General features: G+C 53.6%; 1 protein-coding gene across 5 annotated transcripts in view; it reads left to right on the forward strand.

The window, feature by feature from the left end:
- The first annotated feature begins 1,861 nt into the window (after positions 1-1,861).
- The window catches only part of STK40 (serine/threonine kinase 40), a 38,462-nt gene continuing 21,970 nt past the window's right edge, over positions 1,862-18,353 (forward strand). The window contains exons 1-2 of one of the 5 annotated variants that reach the window (XM_027109095.1): positions 2,490-2,585; positions 11,771-11,901. The gene's annotated coding sequence lies outside the window, so the exon portion shown is untranslated. Of the gene's footprint in view, positions 2,175-2,404; positions 2,586-8,370; positions 8,391-11,770; positions 11,902-18,353 lie in introns of those variants that run through there. The other 4 variants (XM_027109096.1, XM_027109094.1, XM_027109098.1 and 1 more) reach the window with 4 other exon arrangements.

Genomic DNA, 18,353 nt, shown 5'->3' on the forward strand with positions numbered 1-18,353 from the left:
AGTAGCCCCATTTTACAGATGAACAAACAGGCCCAGAGAGGTGAGGTGACTTGCTCAAGGTCGAAGAGCCAGTGAAGAGGAGGGTGGGGATTTGAACTCAGGTCTGTATGCCTGAAACTCCATGATCTTTACTACTGCACTACACTATTCTGCCTCCCAGCCCTCCCGATGCTGGCAACCGGGTAAGATAAGTGGTGCCTCTGCTCACAGTGGTGGTACCCAGCCTCCAGGTGTGGGCCTGGCACTCGGAACTTGCCATACCTTGGGTCTAGGGGCTTGGCCACAAAGAGAAGTCAGAAGTCAGCCAGTAGGAAGGGTTCGCTGGGTTCCAGGAGCCTGAGGAAGCTCCCCAGGGTTGAAGGTCTCCTCCTCTCCTTCTGTAATAGGCAGATCTGCTGGTACATCCTCAAGCAACCATCTCATGCTGTTGTGACAGGCGTCACTTTGTTATGGCAGCACCGTCTGCCAGCATGCCCAGAGTTGGGGAGCCAGCAGGAGAGTATGTCACCGTGTGTGTGTGTGCGTGTGTGTGCGCGCGCGCATGTGCACACACACACGTGTGTGATGCAGCGGTCTCCTCCTGTTGGTGTCCTGGTGACAGTATTTCATTTCCTTTGGCTGGCACCTTTCCTTTCTCTTCATTACCTCTCCTACTCCTCTCTCTCTCTTCCTCCTCCTCCTCTTTGTTAAAATTCTGTATTTTGAATTGGCTGAGAGCCTCCTGAGGGTGGGGATGGTGGTGTCAGCTCTAAGTGATTCATCTAGCTGATAATTAGAGCTCTGGAAAACCCAACACTCATTCCTGTCAGTCAGGGCTTCCGGAATCCCTAGGCTTTTCACTTTGTCAGAGACAGGAGCTTGGGGGGCTGGGGCCCGCTTCTTTGTGCCTGACTTTCTGTCCCCCGCTGCATTGAAGCTCGGTAACGGACAGAAGTATGAGCACTCTTATTCGCCAGGTCCCGTGAAAAGCCCTTTCCACACTCACTGGATCCTCACAGTGATCCCACAAAGTGTTATCCCTATGTTGACAGATGGGGATAACTTGCACATAGTCCCTCAGCTTGTAAGGGACACAGCAAGTACTCAAATCCAGCCTTTTTGGAATCTGCCAGACTTGGTTCAAATCACAGCCCTGCCATTATTAGCTGTATGTGTCTTTGGACGGTTTACTTCCCCTCTCAGAGCTCTAGCTGCTTCATCTGTGAACAGACTCCTTCACGTTGATGTCTCTAAAGTGCTTAACACAGTGTGTGACATAATACTGGAGCTGTTTCGATTACTACTGTTATTCAGTCCCATCAGCTCAGTGTGCACTAGACATTCAGAGACAAAGAGATGGACACAGGAGGAAGCAGCAAGACTCACACCAACTCTCACGTCCTGGCACTGCCTGTGTGGAGATGACAAATGCGTGCATACACGTAAGTGCCTGGCCACACACCCTAGGAAATCCAGCAGTGTGCACACAGGCTTGGACACATGTGCCCACATGGATACAGAATGACACAGCTGGAAAGACACCCGGGGGTTAGACAGTCATATGCGGCAAGCACCCTGGCTCACACCTGGGAGACAAAGGAGTGGGTCCATGGTGGCTCGTGCTGCCACCACGGAGCCCTTCTAGCTGCTTCTGCATGCCAGCGGAGGGAAGCCAGGCTCTCAGAGGGCCCCAGTGAGTCACCAGCCTGATGCAATCCCTTTAAAGGGCTCATCTGCTGGTGCAAGAAGCTGATTCATGGAGGGCGTGGTTGCTGGAGGAGGAGGAGAAAGGGACCGAAACTGCAGCAGGAGGGGCTGAGGTTAGGTGGCTGGAATCGCTAACAGGAACTCTTCACTGTTAACCTCCCTGGTCGAGACTCTAGGGATCTTCAGACTGAAGCGTGGTTTCTACAAAAGCGAGGGCCCCAGAGGGAAATGAATTGTGAGGGCTATGACAGGAATTCCTATCATTGATTGAGCCTCACGGCAGCGCTCGCCGCACAAAGCTCCAGAAAGAGAGAAATGGGGGTCAAGGAAGAGCCACTTTTCTGAGAAATATACTACAACTGGCCGACCTTTCAACTGCTGCAGACGTCTCCAGACCCGGGAGGGCGAGGGTAGGGCACGCGAGGCTCAGGGGAGTAGGGGCGGGGGCGGTGCCTCCGGCCCCACCTCACCGCAGACATAGCTAAGCAGTAAGTACCGCCCCTTAAGTTCTCTGTGTCCAATAGTTTCCCAGATATCGGCTCGGACCCTACCCTGAACCAATCCTCAATCGGATTCTGGCCTCTTGCCTGAAGGCTTCCGCCCATTGTCAAGATGGCTCCCAATCCCTGAGCCGTGGGCTGTAGATACGAGCAAGGGGCGGGGATGCAGCTCGTCCGGGAGGAGGGGGCGGTGCGTCACTTCCGTTGTCAGGTGGCGGCGCCGCAGCCATGGAGGGAGGCGGCGGCAGCGGCGGCGGAGGCTCGGGCGGCTGCACCGGGAGGCGACGGTGAGCGGCTCCCACGCCCCTGGACCGGCCCCGGCCCCCCGGGACGGAGCGCTGAGCAGCCCCGGCTCCGGGCTACGGACTATGGGCGAGCAGCGCTGAGCACCGGGGGAAGGTGAGGGCAGGGGTCCGGGAGCGGGGAGCCGGGCCGGGGGTGCGGGTTGGTGGGGCGGGCCTCAGCGGCTGTAGTGCGGGGACCGGGGTGACAGCCTGAGGCCGTCCGGCTGCGACAGAAATGGCAACAGCGACTGTGCCGTCCTCCGCTGTGGTCTGCCCTTCTCGGGCGGCGGGGGCGGGGGCTCCTGCGCGCCGGGTACCCGGTGGCTGCGGGGAGTCTCGGTCCCGCCGCAGCCCTGGGAGGTGGCACTGCCAGCCTTGCCAGGAGTCACTCGGCCAGTCAGTGAAGGCGCCGGATTTGAACCAGCCAGGTTTTTCCCAAGAGACACCCTCTGCCTCTCCACGCTGCCCTCCTGATCCCGAGAGTGACATGAAAGTTGAAACGAGTCCCCAGATAGGACCAGCCCGGGCTTCCTCCAGGAGCCCTCACCCGTTGGCACGGGCACCATCGCTGCTGGGGAATTTTCGAATCCCGGGAGGTGTTCAGGTGCGGGTCAGAGCTCTCTGCTTGCCGGTGCTACGTTTGGCCGGCCTTTTCCAAGGAGAGAGCCTGCTGCTATGGTCACTGTTTCACCTGCTGTGCCCTCTCAGGCCCTCCCATTCCCACGCCGCTTGGCACCACCTTCCAGCCAGTAGATGGGGGCATCGGGATTCCCGACGCCAAGTACTCAGCCACCCCCGCTTCCTAGGTTTGATCCCCATTTGTTGGCGGAAGGAAGAGATGACAGCCGCCTTCGCTGTCAAGATAGACTTTGCTCTGTATTAAGTCACTGGAGGAAACCGGTTGGCTTTGCTTGGTTTTGAGAGCAGTGAAGAAGAGGGTAGTCACTCTGGGCTGGGCGCCTTCCCTCTTGGCTTAGCTTTGCATGAGATAAGGAAGAGCAGGATATGTAATCGTCAGGCCCAAAGAACCCCTGTTTGTAAACAGTGCTTGTGAGCTGGGCCAGTGCTTGGTGGCCCTGCTGTGCCAGTTGTTTGTCCTTAGATCTAGACAGAGTGGAGATAGCCCTCGTTCGTTCATTCATTCATTCCCCACGTGACAGCAGCAATGTCCTTGCCTGGAGAGGCAAGTACCCTATATTATAGAGGTTAAGAGTGGGCTTTGGAGCCAGAATTCCTGAGTTCAAATTCTAGCTCTGCAGCTTTGTAGCTGTGTGACCTTGGGCACATTGTTTAACCTCTCTGTGCCTCACTGTTCTCAGCTATAAAACAGGGGTGATAACATAGAGTTGTTGTGAAGATTTAAAAAGTTAACACATGTAAAACACATAGAACCATGTCTGCCACGTAATAAGAGTTCAGTAAATGTTAGCTATTCTTATTCTTATTTCAAGGAGCTCACAGTCTGGTTAAGGGAGACTGACCTGTGAATGAATAGTTGAAACGTAGTCTTGAAAAACTAGTAACAGCAAGAACAGAGGGCTGTGGGAGCCCAGGGAAGGAAGCTTCTAGCTCAGCCTGAGTTGGGCGGGGTGGGGGGAGGTTTTGGGGAGACTTGGAAGCAGTGATGATGCTGGAGCTGTGTCTAGAAGGATGGGAAGGCTCAGCCAGGTGAGAACAAAGGGGCAAGGTACTCCACTTAGACATGTCAACTCAGAGTTTTTCCAGAAACCTCAGATTGTTCAGTATGGTGGTATGAAAGGCAACCTGGTGCCAGGTAAAGCAGTACAGGTTGACAGGGGAATGCCACATTAACAATTTGGGACTTTGTACCAAGGGCAGTGGGGAGCAAGTGAAGAGGTTTTAAGCAGAGGAGTGTCGTGATTAGACTTGTGTTTTAGAATGCTCTCTCTGGAGCCTCAGCAGGAGGGAAGGGAGAAGAGAGGAGAGATTAAAGCACTGGAGACCTCTTCAGAGGCTACTGCAGGCCTCTGAGAGAAGAGAGATGGCGTGGGGTGGGGGATCTTTGCCGAGACAGCACTGCATGCAACTGGTGGCAGGTGACAAGCTCCCTGCATTGCCCTGGGCAGCTCTGCCTGCCCCAGAAGTGCCTGGCACATGTGCCCCTCTCTTCCTGAGATTGCCGGTCACTCGAGCAGCTGGGCTGGTGAGGCTGTCCTCTCAGGTCAGTTGTAAGGTCAGTTGCTCCCTGGGGCTTTTAATTTGGCCTTTTGGGAAAAGGCAGCAGATTGTAGTGGCTAAGAGCCTATTTGGTTCTGCTGTCAGACAGAATCTCAGTTCAGATCCCAGCCCTGCCAGTCAGTGGAGGTTACTTATTCTTCGGTTCCCAGCTTTCTCATCTGAGGGCAGTTGTGCGGATTCAGTAAGATGTTGCAGGTTGGGTGTTTAGCACACTGAGTAAGAAATGCTTGGTGAATGTTAGCTGCTGCTGCAGGCTGCAGGAAAGGACTTCTAAGAATTAGTTGAAGCAGTTAATGGCAACTAAAACTGTGTCCCATTGAGCTGTCAGAAATGTCCTGAGGGATCACAAGACCACAGAATTTTATTGTATTCTCTCCAAAAAAGAAATCTGTGGGGAATTTACCGAGTCTGTATGGGAGCCATGCAGATGATTCAGCTCAGCTCTTTAAAAGAACCATTTTTTAAAATAGAAGTAGGACTGCTGAGGAAAAAAAAAAAAAAATCATGTTTTAAAGTATACTAGGAGAAAAAGTATTTCGAGTTCGTTCCATGTGTGTCCCTGTTAGTGACCCTAGTCTGTTATTTGAATTAGTACCATCAGGAAGCACACATTGATGTGTGTGGTGACTTAAAATCCGGAACCCCTGTTCCACACACATGAGCTCCCAAGCGTGGCTGAGGATGTGCTGGGTGCCAGGTGCAGAATGAGAATGGCGAGGCACGCCCTGCCCTGGCGGAGCTTGTGGTCTAACAGGGACCAGGCAGGCTTCTAACCAACTGACATTTGCATAGAGTTTGGTGAGTGTCTCATAGGAGTCTGTGCAGCATGTAATGGGAGTGAGATGAAGGAGTGATTCTCCTGGGGGATGGGGAGGTGACTGGGGAGAACTTTGGAGAGCCCTTAGAACCTGAGCTGGATCTTGATGAAAATTGAATCTTGAAGGATGAATAGAGCTTTCTGAGGGTTCATGAAGCACTCCAGGCAGGGGAGCAGCAAGGCACAGGCATGGATGCAGGCTGGTGTGTGTGCACACTGTAGGAACCACAAGAGGTTCTGGCGCAGGGCGTGAAGGGACCTGGCTTAGGACATGCTGGAGAGGCAAGCATCAGTGCTAAGATGCTTGAACTTCTTATTGTGTTGGTGATGGGATGCTTTGGTTTAAGGGAGGAAACACCGTTAGACCTGCATCTTGCCAGGAGCCCTCTGGCTGGTGGGGGGGGATGGACTGGGGATAGAACAAGTCTGGAGTCTCTGTAGGAGGCTTTTGCAGTAATCAAAGTAAGGGCTGGTGGGGGCCTGGATCAGGGTAGAGGCAGCTGGGATGCGGAGGAAGGGCATAGATCAGAGCTGTCTTGGGGGAAATCAACTGGACTCCGGGAGTGTTTGGCAGTGATGATTGAGGGAGGAACAATGATGGCAGGTGACCTCGAGCTTCCCGATTTGGCTGACAGAGTGAATGATAGTGCAGATATAGAGACGGCAGAAGATAATGGCCAGTGAAATCCGCCAGCTCCATTCAGTAAGCCCTCTCATGGGAGAGGGTCAGTTGCAAAGTCTGTGGCATTCTGTCCAGCGTCGGGCCAGGCTTCTCTCTGGTTTTGCCTGCGTCAGCGCCTGGGAAAAGGGCAGCTTCCCTTCCTTCATCTTCCCCCTGCCCAGATTTGCCCAGGAAGGTGAACTTCTTCAGTATTTCAGAAACTCAAGTGGCTGAGTCTGCAAAACCTCTGTGACGTCCGCAGCCCTCAGATGGCCCTAAAGGGCAGCCCTTCAGTCAGGTGCCGTCCACACTGATTCCGCAAGTGATGGGTCCTGGACAGCAGCATGCCCTCAGGGGAGACATGGCCATTCCCAGTGCTCCTGGGGAGATCTTATCTAGAAAGAGACCTTGAGGTTGGATTTACTCCAGAGGCTGGGTCAGCCAACTCAGCCCCTCTTCTCCGGAAGGAGAGATGTCTGCCCCAGGCCACCTGGGACTCACTCAGAACCATCAGGGAAGTGAGAGGGAGCTGCCTTTGTGCCCTTATCCCCGTGAGCTCTACGGGAGTACAGAGCTAGGCCTGAAGCAGACTGGGCTGCAGAGAGGGCTGTGCTGGTAGATGGGGCTTCAAACAGGCCCTTTGGAATTGGGGAGATTTTTGCAGGATTTGTCCCTGCATGTGTGGTGTAAAGAAGGTAGAAGAGAAAGTGGCCTGAGACAAGGGCATTTCTTCCTCCTCCACCTGCTCAGGTGAGACTGTGGCCTTGAAGGTGGCTCCGGGCCCATGGCAGCCCTGCATCTCCTCTCGGGATCTGTAATCAAGATCCGAGAAGGGAAAGGGTGGTGTTGCTTGCTTTGATCTACTTACTGTCTTAGAGATGTTTCCACTCTGTCTCATGCACGTCTGGGTCATTTTTGGCAATATTGTGTCATTGTTTGTGTAATTTATTCAACAGACTCTCTGCTGATGAACTTAGGTTATTTTCGGCCTTTTGCTCTCCACACAAAGCTGAAGTGACTATCTGCATATGTGTGGTTTTTCCCACCTTAGGTATCTGCAGGATAAATTCCAAGAGGAGTTGCTGCTTCAGAGAGTATCCTTCATGTTCATTATTTTTAAAGTAATTTCTTGGCCCCCTTTTAATGAACTGGAGAAGCCTGATTTTCCCTCAGCAAGCAAAGATACACTTTTGGGTTGACATCCCTCTTCCCAAGGGGCACTGAGAACCCCAGTGGCAGTCACCCTTTTCTGGCTCTTGGCAGTCTGTCTTGGTGTGAGTTGGGGTTCCCTAGAGCTTACACAGTCCAGCAGTCTACAGGTCTAGTGGTTTCAAAGAAACTGTAGTTGTTGGAAAGCACCAGAGAAACTGAGAAGGGCTCTTGTCATTTAGGATGAAGCTGTCCCCTCTACATCTGTTACAGACCATCACCTACTTGGCAAAAGAGACCAAGGATCTTGTGGCTTTAGGGAGTCCGTGACCCAAGGGTCCAGACGGAAGAGAAAGTAGCCTGGACATGGCAGAGGGAACCGGCAAGAGCAGGACTGGTGTGCCTGGCGCCTGTCTTTGGGTTTAGGGCAGAGCTGGTTTGGGGTGTGATCAGGGGATAGCAGGTGCCTCTGGGGAGAGGCTTGGTTAAGCCTCTTGGGAGACCTTGGGACTGGCATAGCCCACAATCCTGTGGGACTTTTGGAGCCCCACTGCTGGCATTGCCACCTTTGGAAGAGCAGGAATCCTGCCCCTTTTTGTAGTAGACACGGAGCCCCTGGCATTACCACGTTTGTGTGACTTCCATGGCTGTGTTCTCCTCCAACTCCGCTCCCAAGGTGGTCCCTCCTGAAGGAACAGGAAGGAAACCAGCCACAAAAGAAGGATCCCCACCACCTTCCAGGTCCTTTGCTAAGTACTCTGCAATATGCATTGAGGCCTTCTCACAATCTAAGGAAGGAGGGCTTGACTCTGTTTTACAGAGAACCGTCGGACACTGAGGGGTTAAGGAACCCTCAGCCAGCAAGAGCAGAGCCGGATTTCCAGCCCACACTCACGTGACCCTAGAGCCCATGCCATCCCATTCCCCCATCCTGGCCAGGCTCTGGCCCCAGGAAGCCCAGGCCACATGGAATAAAGCCGTAGAGCTGGAAGGGACCTTGACAAAGCTGAAGCAGTCCCTTCTTTTTTCCTAGAAGAATGGAAACTGCCACTGCCTGGAGACAAGTCCTTCCCCTCCTGCCCTGTGAGTAGTAGGTAAGGAGACCTTCAGCCATGTCGCCCAGCACTTAAGGCTCAGATCGGACCTGGCTTCAGAAGCCAGTTCTGCCACTTGGTAGCTGAGTGACCTTGAAGAAATCACTTCCTATCTCCAAACCCAGTTTCCTCCAAAGTAGTAATGAGGATTAAACACAAGGTGTTATTGTCTGTGGCAGGTTCGGCCTGGTGCCTGGCCCGCAGTCAGGACCCAGGGGCTGGCTCCGGTGAGGCCTAGGTGAGCTCTTTGCTGGTGGGCCTGAGTGTCCCGGAAGAGGTGTTATGAACCAGCTTCCAGGTCGTCTCCAGTTTGAACAGTTTGATGGTCTTCCCAGCCTTTATAGAAACCGGGTGGTGAACAGGAAGTTCCTTACAGGCAAGTTTACAAGTTACCTGAGAGAGTTTCAGTGTACCTGGAGTGGTGGTTTGTCCCTTCTGTCCCCCACTCTCCTGATGCAGCCTTGCATCAACATGCAGGCCCACACGTTCGGGGCATTCGCATGCCATACTCCCTCAAGTGTGCCTTCCCTAAGACCAGCCTCCCCTGATTCCATTACCACTCTTAATAATTCTAATGGGCTCAGAAACTTTTTTAGATTTTTCAAAATTATTATAGTAGCCTACAATGAAACAGGTAAACAATATAGAAGAATATAAAATAAAACTCTCCATCTCCTTTGGGCCCCTAGTTCTATTACCTGGAGGTATCCACTGTTAAGTTTCTTCTAGAAATTTCCTATGCATATTCAAGGGTGTGTATAATCATCTTTTTTTTTTTTTTTTACCCAAATGGGATCATCTTATACAAATAGTACTGCAGTTTGCTTTTGCTTTTTCATAAATTTATTTATTTATTTATGGCTGCGTTGGGTCTTCATTGCTGCGCGCAGGCTTTCTCTAGTTGTAGCGAGCGGGGGCTACTCTTCATTGCAGTGCATGGGCTTCTCATTGTGGTGGCTTCTCTTGTGGAGCACGGGCTCTAGGAGCGCGGGCTTTAGTAGTTGTAGCACGTGGGCTCAGTGGTAGTTTTGGCTTGCGGGCCCTAGAGCACAGGCTCAGTAGTTGTGGTGCACAGGCTCAGTTGCTCTGTGGCTTGTGGGATCTTCCCAGACCAGGGCTCGAACCCGTGTCCCCTGCATTGGCAGCCAGTTTCTTAACTACTGCGCCACCAGGGAAGTCCCCTGCAGTTTGCTTTTTTTAATGTAACGTATCCTAGACATCTTCATCTACCAGCAGGTGTGGGCCTAGTCTTCAAGGCTGCGTAGTAGTCCCCTGTCTGGACGTACCATGATGGAGTGAACCAGTCCTCTCTTGGCGGACATTTAGATTGTTTCCTGTCGGGGGGAGATGTGTGTGCGTTTTGATATTTGTGGTTTTGTCTTTGTGTTTTTTCCTGCTACCCAGGGCTCTCCAGGGACCCTTGTTGAGCACATTCATCTTGGTGAACTTGTGTGAGTGAACCTGGAGGATAAATCCCCAGAACTGGATGTGCTGGGCCCGGGGCAAAGGCATTTTCTTCTGCTTTGCTGGCTGTGGTTTCCCCTTGTCTTCTGCACACCTGTGGGGCCTGGGCAGGGGATTCTAAAGCGGTCAAGGCCCCAGGCCCTGCCCCCAGGAGCTCACCCTCTGGAGAGACACAGGCAAGCATGCTCTCACCCACCCAGGGGTGGCTCGTGGCTGGCCTCAGCACCTCAGAGCAGGTGAGGCCCTCATGTGGGTCCACTTGTCTGAACGGCCCACTGAGGGCCACTCTGGCGGCAAAGCCTGCTGTCTGCCTCTGTAATCTTGCCCACCAAGCAGCCACAGCCCGCAGCATTCAGTAAAAGTGCAGAAAGTGAACTGTATTGTTCACTCGCAAGGCTGTGAAATTTAATTGAATTTCATTTTTGATAGAGGCAGTTAAAGAAGGGTAGTTTGCTGGCCCCAATCCAAATTACCTTTCTCACGGGATGATTGTAGTGACTTTGGCTGTTAAAAACCATATAAAGAAGGAGAATCACATGAACCTGGCCCTGGCCCAGGCTTTCGCCTCTGTCGCTCTGGAAATCTGAGGCGGAAGGAAGGAAACGTAACATTTACCTAGTGCCTCCCACACGCTGGCTCCCCGCAGTCCTCAGGGAACCCTGGCCAGGTACAACACTGTCCCTCTCCTCTGGGTGAGGACCCCGTGGAGCAGAGAGACACATGTGTAGGACACGAAGGTGCTCTCAGACTCAGCCAGCCCTTCTTTAGTCACTTGCTGCTTTCTCCTTGCCTGACTTGGGCCATCTTGGGTGTCAAGAACCTGAATTCGGGACTTCCCTGGTGGTCCAGTGGCTAACGCTCCATGCTCCCAGTGCAGGGGGCCCAGCTTCGATCCCTGGTCAGGGAGCTAGATCCCACAAGCCGCAACTAAAGTTCTCGCATACCACAACTTAAAAAAAAAAAAAAAAAAGATCCCGAGTGCCGCAACTAAGACCCGGTGCAGCCGAATAAATAAGGAAATGTTAAAAACAAAAAGAACCTGAATTCCACGAGGGACCTCTGGCGGGCCTTGTTCCCACTGAGCAAAGCAATAACAGAGCAATAACTGATGGTTTGAGCTGAGGAGGGGTCCCCTTTGTTGCAGGGCAGGCTGGCACGACAGGGGAGGGCTGTCAGTGACTCAGTCTCCCATCATTGCACATGGCAGGAGGCCCCCCCCACAGAGCTGAGGGACCACCGGGAAGGTCTCCCAGCCAGGGTATTGGCCGCTTCCCCTGGCTACTTCTCTAAATAGGAGATACCAGGGCAGCACAGCCTGAGAAAGAGCTATTAAGTCCGTCCCTTCCTCTTCCAACACCCACACACAGTGACGGATTATTTGTTGTCACATCAGCTGCTTCCGGAGGCCCTTGGGAGGGGTGAGCTAGTGGCAGGGCTGGCGATGCTGCCCTGGATTCTCTCTGCTGGCTCTCAGAAAAGCTGCTGCTGAAGCCCTTTACCCCGTCCCAGGGACTGGTTTCTTACTCTGTTTATCTTTTCCCCAGAGGGGCCTCCAGGTCCACCTCTGTGTGCACAGCCCTGGAGCCTCTTCTCCCAGGATCACTCCGGGATACATCCTCCCAGCCCGGGGTCTTCAGGCCCACTCCCCTCCCCGTCTCTCCCCTCAGCCTTCATGGAGGCCACGGAGGAGCCCAGTGGGGCTTGCTCAGGGCAGGGGGTGAAGAGGGACACCACTGATTATGTAATCTCCTTGTGTGTGAATCTTGCCTTCTGGAGGAGACTAGAGTTGGACCTCCGAGCTCTAGATGGGTCTGGTGCGGATGTGCTGAGGGGGAGCAGGCTGGCCACTGGGCCCTCAGTCTGGCCGCCCCTCCCACTTCCCACTGGGCTGAGTCACTTCCTCTCTGGCGCTGCAGGTACTCTCCCACACACCCAGCACAGCAGCCTTCCGGGGGTGAGGTTCATCCCGGGCAAGAGAGGAGCTCCGGTTAGTAGCAGCCAGTTCACCTGTCACCCCCAAGGCAAGCGTTTAGAGAAGGATGTGATGGTACGTATTGCTGACAGATTGGAGCTATACATATCCTGCATTTTAAAATGAACAAAATCATCACTCTGTTTTGGAACGGTGGAGATGACAGCACATGCATGAATCTTTGTCATCAGGGAGTCCTGGCTAAAGCTGAGGGTTTACTAATCCACCTCCCCATCCCCCCATCATCCATCCTGAGCACGGAAGCGTATGGCTTCCAGTGGGTTCCTAGGGAGATTGCTTGCGGCCTTCAGGCTCCCAGGGAGAGGGTCCATGCCTGCTTCAGGGATGGCTGTCATTCAAACTCAAAGGAAAAGCCCTTAAACAGAGCCGCCTTCTAGCCAGCCAGCAGGAGTAGAAGAGAACAGGCCACAGGCAGCCTCCTCTGGCCCAGTCAGCTGGGCCAGGGCCTCTAGGCTTTGGCTTGTCAGCAAACCAAAAAAAGGGGAAATCTTTACTTTATAAAGTTGTGAGAATTAAAGAAAATCTAGGAAACACTAAGAATGAACGGTTCCTGGCAAGCAGTAGGTGTCCATCAAATGCTAGTTTAAAAGGTATGCACCTGGAGAGACTTGTCACCAGGGAGGTTACCTCAGCAAGGAGTGGGGAACACTCACCTTTCATCCAGCAGAGACCTCGAGACACCCCTCTTTTACAGATGATGAAACTGAGGCCCACGGAGAGTAAATGACTCTCACAGAGGGTAGGTGACCAGTTCTGGGTCGTAAAGCTAGTGAGTGATGGAAGCCGAAGTTTGAACCCAGGCCTACCAGACCCCAGAATCCATCTTGCGCTCCCAACTGGCATTCGGGTAGCTGGTCCATGGTTTGAAACACCTGGTTCCATGGGCTGCGAATTTCTCTTGGTTCCCTGGGTTGACTTTGTGGCTGAAGAGCAAGCCTGTAGGGAAGCTGAGCCACTAGTGGCAGCACGTACGTGTGAGTATGGAGGTGCAGTGAGGGTGGCTCCCCGAGTGCTTGGGTCAGGGAGGGGTGGGTACGCTGCCTTGTGGTCCGGTGGGAGGGGGTCTCGGTAACCCAGCCTCTGCGGCACCACAGATCGTCTTGGCTGCATCGTGGGTCGAGATTTCACACCCCCAGTCCCGTTGTTTCTTTCCAGGTGTAGTCAGCTAAATGCATAGCTGGGCCAGAAGGTCTGAGGGAAGCGAGTGGCAGGAAGTTTTCTGACCAGCAGAAGGACCTTCACACTACAAACCTAGAGTGGCCCAGAGGACCTGTCCCTGGTGTGAGGGGCAGGCCAGGCTGTCACTCACACACTCCCACACTTTGCTGCAGGAAAGCAGATTTTTTTGCTGGACTCGCCAGTGAGTGAGGGGTTGGTCCGAGGCTGCAGGCATGCTGCGAATGGGTTTCATTCCTCGGGGAGGTTGCCCTCCCGAAGCCAACACTGTCTAAGCACAACCCCTGGCTATCAGCCCAGAACCGCCCCGCCCCGGGCATCCAGGCATTTCTGACCTGGGACTTTTCCTGGACAGACTATTCCCAGCACCAGTGCAGCCCAGTTACCTACAGCTGTGACCCCCTGTCTCTCTGGTCTTGGAGTCTGGCTCCTGTCACAGGCTGGTGGACCATCCATACTTTCTTCTGGGTCCCGATCCAGTGCCTGGCTTCTCGTTGGGTCCTCTGTGTCCCCTGCTCCAATGTGGGCTTTAGTGCCTTCTGGGTGCAGAACAGACAGTTCTACACTCTCTGTTTTCTCATTCAGCAGTTTGCCAGGCACTGGGTGGGTGCAGGGAAGCAGAGATGAACTGGGGTTGCTCAGCCTGGAGAGTGGTGGGGACAGGGGAGTCAGACAATGGCTACGGCAAGGTAGGAGTGGACAGAATGTGCTCTGGGAGCCGGAGGAGAAAAGGACCTGCTGCAGAAGGTGACACCAGTGAGGACCGAGGGAGAAGGACCAGCCAACCAGGGAGAGGAGGTCAGGGCAAGCGTGTTTATGGCGCACTCAGGGAACTGTGAGTCGTTTGGTGTGGCTGGATTTATGGGGCATATAAGGGCAGTGAAGCTGGATAGGTAGCCTGGGTCTGGCCAGGCTCACTGAGGAGTTTGGGTTTCTTCTTAAAGACCACAGGAAGCAGTGGAGGACCCCCACAGCAGAGACAGATGGAGATAACTGCAGGCCCAGGTCCCCGAGCAGAGGAGAAAGAGTAGCCTGCTGGCATGTCCAGCCCCAGTTCCACAGGCAGCTGAGGTGGGGGTCTTCTGATGGAGTTGCTCCTGCATCCTTCCTGACCAGCCTGGTGAAGAGCAGTGCCCCACCATCTTGCAGCGCGTGCAGAGAGAAACCCTGTGAAGAAGATGTGCTATAGAAAGACGCCACCAGGTGGCAGACCTGGAGATTGCACAGAGACCTCATTTCTTTTTCCCCCCATTCCTTTAGCACAGCGTTCGGCCTGGAGAAAGGGGGGCGTTCAGAACTGAACTCCTGTTCGCGCCAGGCTGGCTCCGCCCAACAAGTATGAGATTCCAAATTTTGCCACTGTGAGCTGTGTACCCACAAGAAATCCCTATGAACCTGTAAATCCGGACAACAGATTCCTCCAGGGTCTTGGGAGCGGTTCCAGCAGGTTGCACTTTCTCTTCTGTCTCCGGGCACCTGAGAGTAAATTGCAAACATCATGACCCTTCACCTCTAAGCACTTTAGCATCTGTCACCTAAGAACAAGGACATTCTTCTGTATAACCACAATGCAGTTTTCAAATTCAGGAAAGTTAACGTCGTATTATCTAATATACAGTCCATATTCAGATTCTGCCAATTGTCCAGGCATGTTCTGTATAACTTCTTCCTCCCAGGATCACCCATTTCATTTACTCATCCCGTCTTCAATCTCTGTTAAGTGAGACTAGTTCTTCAGCCTTTCTTTAACTATCTGACATTGATGTTTTTGAAGCATACAGGCCTGTTCTGTTGAATGTCCCTCAATTTTAGTTTGTCTCATGATCAGATTGAGGTTATGCATTTTTGGCAAAAAACAAATAAATAACTGAGGTTGCATCATATCAGGAGTAACACGATGTCAGTTTGTTCTGTTATTAGTGATATAACTTTGATTATTTGGTTAAGGTTGCAGCTTGTTTGGTTTTTTTTTTAATTGAGGTATATTTACACATGGTGAATTTCACAGGTCCTTTAACAGTTCAGTCATTTTGACAAATGCACATACCCAGAGTTGTATCCTTTGATAGTAGAAGTTTTACAGCCCGGTATGTGTGCTCTGTCCGCCTCCCACAATCCTCTGCAAGAGATCCTGGACTAGAGGAACTAGGTCTTAGTTGCAGACTCCTCGCTGCCCCCCAACTTGATCATGGTGAAGGACCCTTTCGGTCTGGCCCCATCATCCTGGACTGTCCCTTACTGCGCCTTGAGTTGATAGTTGCCAGCTGGTGCTCCAGCCTCTGCTCCCCCATAAACCAGTGAACAGAACAAGAGGATGAGATGCTGCGTGCCTCTGCCTGAAAGAACAGGCCCTCCCCTTGACCCGCAAAACAACTGTACTCTGCCCTCCACTACAGAATTATACCTGGTACTGCCCAGCACCCCTCTTCCTCCTCAGCAGCTCAGCCAACCCCCAGGCCTGCTGTCCTCCCCACACCCAGTTGAACATGTTACTCAGGCTGGCCATCAGGCCACCCACCCCCACCCCCACCCCGCCTGTAGTCTCAGGCCAGCAGACAGATGGCAGGTTCAAGGTCTCTTAAGCCTTTAGTCTGGTTACCGTCCTTCTTCTGTCCCCCACCCCGAGTCAGTGCCTAACTATCCCTTTCTCCTTGGGCAGGAAGAAAAATTCAAAGCTACTGTGTTTAGGCTAATAAAAGCACAGTTTATCAAATTGTGGCCTATGATATGCCAGTAGGTACTCTTGCTAACTCTTCCTCATGGGTTATCTCACTTAATCCTTAGACCAGCCTTGTAAGGTGGATGCTGTACTCTGGGTTGTGTAGGTACAGAATAAGTATCTCATCTGAGATCTCATCATTGTTAAGTGATGGTATGGTGCTGGGCTTGCAACCAGGTTTGGCTTACTCCAGAGCCCTTGCTCTGACTCCGAGCTTCCCAGCCAGTATGGGTTATGCAGGTCAAGATGGTGATCCCTTTAGCCCAAGAATGACTGGGCTAAGCAGAGGACAGCCGGTGTCCCCAGGCCTTTCACCCCCAAGTGCTGTACAGATGTTTCTGTCTGTACTGTGGCATGGGAAAGACCGAGACGCATTGCTCTGACCACATTGTTCTGCTGCCTGAGTGTCCTATGGACAGAGACCCCTTTCTACCTCCCTCCTGGGGCCTGGTGCGGGTCTGGCCACACAGACCCTTAACTCCTGTGTGGCAGATAGGACTGAGGCCAGGGATGGGTGGGAGCATCTGTGCTCATTTCCGCGTGCCGGGTGGGCTGGACAGAGGGGCGAGGTCCCTGCCTTCGGTAGACACTACCAGAGATAAAGTCCAGAAGACAGAGGCCTACACAGCTCAGGACCTTTTTACTTGTTTTGTTTTCACAGACCAGGAAACATGGGGGTGGGGATAGGGACTGCTGACAGGGACAGCTTGAATCCTGACACCATCGGCTCAGCCTGACCCTGCAGTGTAGACAAGTCCTTAGGCTCCTAGCAGGCATTAGAAGCTGCTGACGAATCGTGGCTACCAGCTGTGGTGTCATCACACACATACACAGAAGTAGCGCACCGGGCCAGGGTCTGCTGCTTGCTCCTTGTGGGGACCACCCTTGCACTCTGCCTGCACTTGTTCGGTTTGCAAGGTCACCCATCTCTCCAGGAACCCCGAGGTTGCAGCAAGAAGCCTACAGCGAGAATGAGTGCAGAACTCTCTGCGCGTGTGTGCAGGCCCCATGCTGCCCCTCGTGTTTGGGGGCTGGGGGCTCACGCTGGCTCTGCGCTTGTGAGTGTCCGCCGCCTGGGCCCGCGCGTCTCCTCCTGTGTGGAGGCCTGTGGGCATGCTTCTGGGTGCGAGTAGTGGGCCCCTCCTTGCCTTGACCAGGCTTCAGACTGAGCCTTCAGTCAGGCTACAGCCAGGCTTTCAGACTGAGCCGGGAATGCCTCAGTACCCTGTCTCTTTGCAGCCCACCTCCTTTGGGGGTTGGTGACATGTCTACCGTATTGAACTATACCCTGCTATAGGGTGCCCTGCCTAGCTCTGCCCTGCCCAACTGTCCTGTACCCTGTCACACTACAGCACTGGACTGGGCACGATGGGCCTTAGAACCTTATGTGGTGCTGATGGCCCCGCCTTCGTTTCCTTCTGGGAGAGCTGGGTTCACATCGCCCAGCCGCTTTGGGGCAGGATGACCTTAACAGCAAACTGACAGGGTAGGGCCGGCATCCTCTCCTCTGGGCATGCTGTGATGGCGGACACAGAGCAGAGGCCCACGACTTGCTCCCCAGGTTGGGCCAAGCAAAGGGAATCTCCTGCTTGCAGGGTGGAGGAGCGCAGCCTGCGGGCGGGGATGCCTCCCTCCTGGCCTCACCCCTCACACCCATTGTTGCCTCACTGAGCCTCCTGTCGAATCCAGGTTCTAAAGAAACTGGCGTTGGCTTGGGAGGACAGCACGTGGAATAGTAGCCAGATTTAAAGTTCCAGAGACTTCTAAACCAGGCTTGCTGAGTTCCTGGCAAGCTGAGCTGTGGGCCCAGGAGACACCAGGCAGATGGCTCCCCCTTAGCCAGACTGGGCCAGGGCCCTTCACCCCAGCCTGAGGACCAGCATCTCTGGAGGGGCCTGGCCCCAAGCCCTTCTGAAACCAGGGTAGCCAGAGCTTCCACATCACAGATCTCACTGGGAAGCCAGGATGCCTCAGAGCAGCCTCCCCATGGGAGCATCTATGGACCATTTGAAGGTGTGTCTCTGGAGGGGGACACATCAGGATGATTTGGGGGGACAGGAGGGGCTTGTCTTTGCTCATCCCACCCGCGAGCCCGCAGCAGCTTCCAGTTGCCCAGAGCTGCCTCCTCACACTGCTTGCATCGCCTTCACCAGCTCTGGCGGCGTGAAGGGATGTTCAGGAAGGGAAACAGCCTTGCTGCCACTAAGCCTGCCAGCATCTTTTCCCTCTCCCTGCCCATCTGCTCTCATCCTTCTGTCTGCCTACATTTTGGAGCAACTCCCATGCCATTTGCTTGAGTTGAATCCTTAGTGGGGTGGGTGGGGTCAGGCTGAGCCCCCTCACTGTCTGTGCTGCAGCTGCTCCCGGCAAACTGCTGTCTAGACCATGCCTGTGCGTGGGCACCCAGGCAGCGTCTACACAGGTACGGTGACACCACGTGGTGCTCTCCTAGGAACTGGGAAGAGAGAGGAGTCTTAGCGCTCCAGGGAAGGCAGAGGACAGCACCAGAATGGTAATGAAATCAACTCATCTACCAGGGCAGGGCAGCTGCAGCACAGGGCTGCTGACCCAATAGGAACCATCAGCAACTGGAGGGAAGGAGTCCAGCCAT

Source organism: Aethalodelphis obliquidens, unplaced genomic scaffold (genome assembly GCF_003676395.1).
Source record: "Aethalodelphis obliquidens isolate GAN/ISIS:26980383/991018 unplaced genomic scaffold, ASM367639v1 scaffold9, whole genome shotgun sequence".
Lineage (NCBI taxonomy): Eukaryota > Metazoa > Chordata > Mammalia > Artiodactyla > Delphinidae > Aethalodelphis > Aethalodelphis obliquidens.